Raw genomic sequence first — 5,145 nt, 5'->3', positions numbered from 1 at the left:
AGCCATTCATTTTAGCCTGGGCAAAATGATGTATTTGTTTCCCGGCTTCATTCTCAGAAATAGAGTTTTTTGACTCAAATTAATTCATTGAATACATAGTAGCTGGAGGCGGACATCAAGTGTGGGAAATTTCAACATATATGACTAAAGTTTGGCAAAATTAACAGCGACTGACAACAAGGTCTGATTGTGGGAAATGTTGAGAAAACTTAATAATAGATGGTGCTATCAGCTTTGTCTATAAGCTTCTGGTTTTTATTTTTTTTAATTCCTAGTATACGAGAACATAATGCTGAAGGGTTGAACTCTTCTGCAGGCTAGGAAAACAGGGTGATGAGTGACAGCATGGATTTGTTTCCATCAGATGAGAATAATGGGTGAAGTATTTTCCTGGGGTCAGGATTTCCCCCCAAAAATGCATAATGGAAGCAGTGTTGGATTTATTAGTGTACTCATTTTTAATGCTTATTTCCTTCTTGTTTGGGGCTAGAGTTTTTTGATTGATTACATAAGTGGGAACGTTGTTGCCTATTTGTAACTTTTTTGGAAAAAAAATCCACTTTTTTTCTGGGATGAGGCATGCAATTTTAAATTCATTTGTTGCACAAAAGCTATGAAGAAACATTGCTACCCAGCAACCTTTTAACTAGAACAATGGTGGTAGAATGGAGAAGTACTCCGGCTTTCATCCCAGAAATTCTCCTTCTGGGAGTGCCAGTTTGTTATGCTCTAGCAAAAAGTTTTAGTTGAACCCGCGCAATTGTGTTTAAGACTGAGAAGAGGTGGCCTTTCCTAACCAGGGACTTGTACCCTAGGTCCTCAGATTAAAAGTCTGAAGCTCTACCAACTGAGCTAGTCTGGACTGCCAACTCTTTCCTTCTCAGTAGCATGACTAAGGCTGAAGCAAGGAGTGATTTCACTAGGAGAGTGGGTAAATACTGGAATGGGTTACCTAGAGAGGTGCAAAAGCAATGAGGTGACCTGCATCTGATGAAGTGGGTCTTTGCCCATGAAAGCTTATGATCATACATTTCTGTTAGTCTATAAGGTGCCACAGGACCCCTCATTGCTTTTGCAGATCCAGACGAACATGGCTACCCCTCTGATACTAGAGAGGTGGTGGACTCTCCTTCTAAGAGGTTTTTAAGACCAGGATTGACAAAGCCCTGTCTGGAAAATGTAGGGGGGGTTGGTCCTGCTTTGAGCAGGGGGCTGGACTGGATGACCTCCTGAAGGTCCCAAGAAGAATACCTCTGTGACACCAACAGACCTGGGTCACTGGCACCAGGAATAGAACCTACAAGCATAGGGTCTAAAGCCCTGCACTCTCCCACATGAGCTAAAGACCAGCTGGTGCTTAGCCAAGGCTGTAGAGCAGAGACTTTACTCACCCCAGATGCAGTCTCAGCACCTCTGGGTACCACATGCTTCCCTCAGCTGAGGAAGCACATCCCAAGCTTCTGAGACCTTCCAGCAGTTCTTCTGGGCCAATGCACCAGTTGTGATGCCAACAGGCCTGGGTTGCCAGCCCCAGGAATGGGACCTGTGAGCATTGGGTCTAAAGCCCTGCACTCTACCACGTGAGCTAAGGGCCAGCTGGCGCTCAGCTGAGGCTGTGGAGCAGAGTCTTCACTCATGCCAGATGAGGGCTCTGCTGCTGAGTACTACACCTCCTAAATCTTCCATGAGTCTCTTCTATGACTGGCTAAGTGCCTCACTGGGCTAGTAGAGCTGTCACATTAGGCCAACCTTTCTCAGTCTGTGTGCTGTGACCCAAAAGTGGGTCACCAGAGTATGTCAGATGGTTCTGTGTATCAAAGGTCTGGAGGGTCAGAAGATCCCTAACAGAAGTGGGGGGACACTAGTTCCTGAACCTTGGCCCTGCCCCCCAGCCATCCCTTCACCCTGAGGTCCTGTTGGTGCTTTTTCACCCTTCCTGCCATCACTTGACCTTACCCCTGGTAAAAACTAGGAGGGCCAAAGGTGCCTGACCCCACATGTTCCTGTGACCCTCACTGGAAGGGGATGGCTGGGCTAGCCACTGGAAGAGAGGGAGGCCTGGTGGAAGGAAGGAGCAGCTTGTCCCCCAACTGGCGGGGGAGGGAGGCCCAGGCGTGTGTTGCAGAGTCCACTCTGCACTCACCTTACAGAGCTGGCTCCTGCAGAACTAGCTGGTGTCGGCAACCGAGCTCTGGGTGTTGAGACCTGGTGCACCGATTCATAGACTCTCTGAGTTTCAGCCTAGCTGCCCCTTCGTCATGATGCCTGGGGGCTGGGTCAGGTTTGAGTGAGTAGTGCTGTGGCCCCATGTGCCAAGACGCAACAGCGCTGTCAGAAATTTGGCCCGCCTGGTCCCTTGTTAGAGAAGCCAAGCCAAACCTGAATAGTGCTCTGACCACGGAGGTCACAACTCCTGGAGCATGGAACCACACCTAACCAGGACAAGGCATGCAGAAATCATAGCTCTAGTATGCCCAGGGCCATTCTTTAGTATATGTATATACATATGTTATGTGCATATTTGTAGTAGACTTGGGCTCTGCTACCTGCAGCTCTGGAGTTGCCTGTGGCTCTTTGAGGAGCCACTTGCAGCTCCGAGCACTGCTGCTGAGTCCTCTTGTAATGGCTGTAAGGTTCTTTTGTTTCAGCGGTGGCAGCCTCTAGAGTCGCAGGTGGAGTCAGCAGTGGCAGGAAGCCCCGAAAGGGAAACCTGGCATGGCAGGGAGCCACTTGCATGCAGGGGAAAGAGATTCGAGGAGGGGCAGCCAAGCCTGCCCTGCTGGAGCTGTGCTGGGGAAGAGGCATTGGAGGCCGGGCAGCTGCCGGCTGGCAGAGGGAGGGCAAGCGGACTCTGCCTCCCAGTCATGCAGGAATTGCTGTCCAATGCAGAGGGCTGTTCAAACCTCCCACCACACTCAGACCAGTGCAAGCGGGGCAGGGCTGCACGGCTTGCCACAGTGGTGTCAAGCCCAGCGTATGTATCCAGCACAGAGATTCCCTCCTTTTTCAGGACGCTGCAGGGTGTCTTCCCCCAACCCTGGGCTTTCAGCTTCTCCCAGCTGAAATCAGTCACTTCCCTTTGAATACCCCTCAAATAAGCACCCAGGCGGCAGTGGGGAGCTGCAGGAGAGACAGTCAACTCAGGCAGGTAAATCCTGGGGGTGGGTGGGGTGGTTTATGGCTGAAGGGGGTTAAACCTAGGAGTGGGGGGGGGCAGTTTGGGGCTGAGGGGGTAAGCCTGGGGGTGGGGGGGTGGTTTGCAGGATAGGGATAAAGAGGCAGATTGGGGGCTGAAGCAGGTAAAACCTGGACATGGGGTAACTGAACTTTCTAACTGGTACAAATCCTTGTGCATGCTGTGCTTAAAATAGGGGTGACAGAAAGTACGGTTTGAAGTTATTTATTGAGGACTGTCTCCTATTCACATGTGCTGCGGCTCTTAAAGTATTGATTTTGTAACTGAACAGAAAATAATGGCTCTTCTGGCTAGTTCAGTTGCAGACCTCTGGACTAGACTATTTACCTGCCGTTACTCTGGCCCTTAACTCAATTAATTTTTTTTTCTTCATTTAAATCGTTGCTCTGGGGAAGGACTGGGGGCGAGGGGGTCATTCTACAGGCTGCCCTGGGAGAAGAACTACCCCAGCCCTTTTTCACCACAGCAGCTCTCTGTGGCTGCTGCAGGTCCACCAGGTGCAGCGAGGGGCGCATATTCCCGCACAGAGGCCGGCCCAGGTTCCTCTGCCCCCTGCGCTCCTCAGCCATGATGAGGAATGCAGCAAACTTCACTTTCCCTGGCAATGTTCCCTTACAAAGTACGGCAGAGAAGCTTCAGCCCCCACCTCGTCCACTTTAAAGGACGCCTGCGCGGGTGGGAGGCTCAGGGCTGGGGCAGTCCCAGATGGGAGGGGATTGGGCCCCCAGCCAGGCCCTTTCAGCTGCCTGGTGATTCTGTCTCTTTCCTGTTTGGTTTCATGAGGCACTGCCCCATCCCAAGCACATCCCGTTATCTTGGCACCACCAACCCCCCACCCTGCTTTAAGTTATAAGAGGAAGCTGTATATGGAAGTTGGTGGTTCTACCTCTTACCATTTGGGAGGCAATCTGGAACAAACAGACAGACAGACTGAGACTCACAGACAGACTCTCTCAAATACAGAGTAGATGTTGTGGGTAAGAAATACTTAATAAGCCAGACGACAGGCCACCAAGATTTGCAAATGTATGCTGAGTCCAGAAAAATGGAATACTACTGTTTCCACCTCGACCTCTTCAGGTGCACCCTTCCGACAGCCCCTTTTAAGCTGCAAGTCAGTGGACAGGGTTGAGGGCAAGAGACGTCAGCTTGGCATGTGGGACTACACCCCACCCCACAGCTGTTGTAATTATGAACTAGCATCACGCAGCATGCAATTCCACTTCAAAGCAGAGGCTGGTAATGAAGCAGGGACTTACCTGACAGGAGTAAACCACATTGGAACCAATTTGGAAAGAGTTTGACTCTTTGATTCTCCCCTGTACAAATCTGACATCAAAGTGAACCCTCAGTGTCTGTCAGATGGGCTAGGAAGAGATAAAACAGTCTATGTCAGTCAGCTAATACGATAATTAGACAGCATGATAATGCATTTATCCTGGTGTTTATAATCCTTGATCATATATTGCAATTAGACACATAGGCCACAGAACACACTGTCTTTAACTGATGGCAAAAATGATAGGAAAAACAAATCTTCCTAAGGCTAGAAAAAGGATTCTCGTGATTCCTTTTTGGAACCTTATTCTTTAGTGAATATAACAACAGATTTAACAGTCTGGTCTTTGTCGAAGTGCTTTGAATTACTGGAAGCACAATGAATACAGACCTCAGAGAAATAGTGGTGTTCAGGTAGTACGAGGCTCACATATACTAAGCACCTGGGTAGATAGACAATGACAACAAACACTAGAAGTATCTCATTCTTGATGCAACTTTTCTTCGCAGAAAACTAATTTGCAGGTTCTGGTAGTGCTATTATCACTGGTACTCATTCAGGGTAGGATTTCCAAAGCCAGCTTGAGGTGCTGGACATCCAGATCTCTTAGACTGCTTTGTAAATCTTGGGATGAGAGCTACCAGTGTACAGGAGAGAGGACAATTCTAGG

The 5,145-nt window shown here is 49.1% G+C and overlaps 1 non-coding gene across 1 annotated transcript; it reads right to left on the bottom strand.

Moving 5' to 3' along the window:
* Positions 1 to 789: 789 nt before the first annotated feature.
* Positions 790 to 862, bottom strand: TRNAK-UUU (transfer RNA lysine (anticodon UUU)). Its single transcript has one exon. It is a non-coding gene; the product is annotated as a tRNA-Lys (tRNA).
* Positions 863 to 5,145: the final 4,283 nt, after the last annotated feature.

The sequence above is a fragment of the Carettochelys insculpta genome, chromosome 3, assembly GCF_033958435.1.
Source record: "Carettochelys insculpta isolate YL-2023 chromosome 3, ASM3395843v1, whole genome shotgun sequence".
NCBI classification, from domain to species: Eukaryota; Metazoa; Chordata; order Testudines; family Carettochelyidae; genus Carettochelys; species Carettochelys insculpta.
Note: the sequence above shows the minus strand (reverse complement) of the source record. Positions and strands in the feature narration are given on the sequence as shown.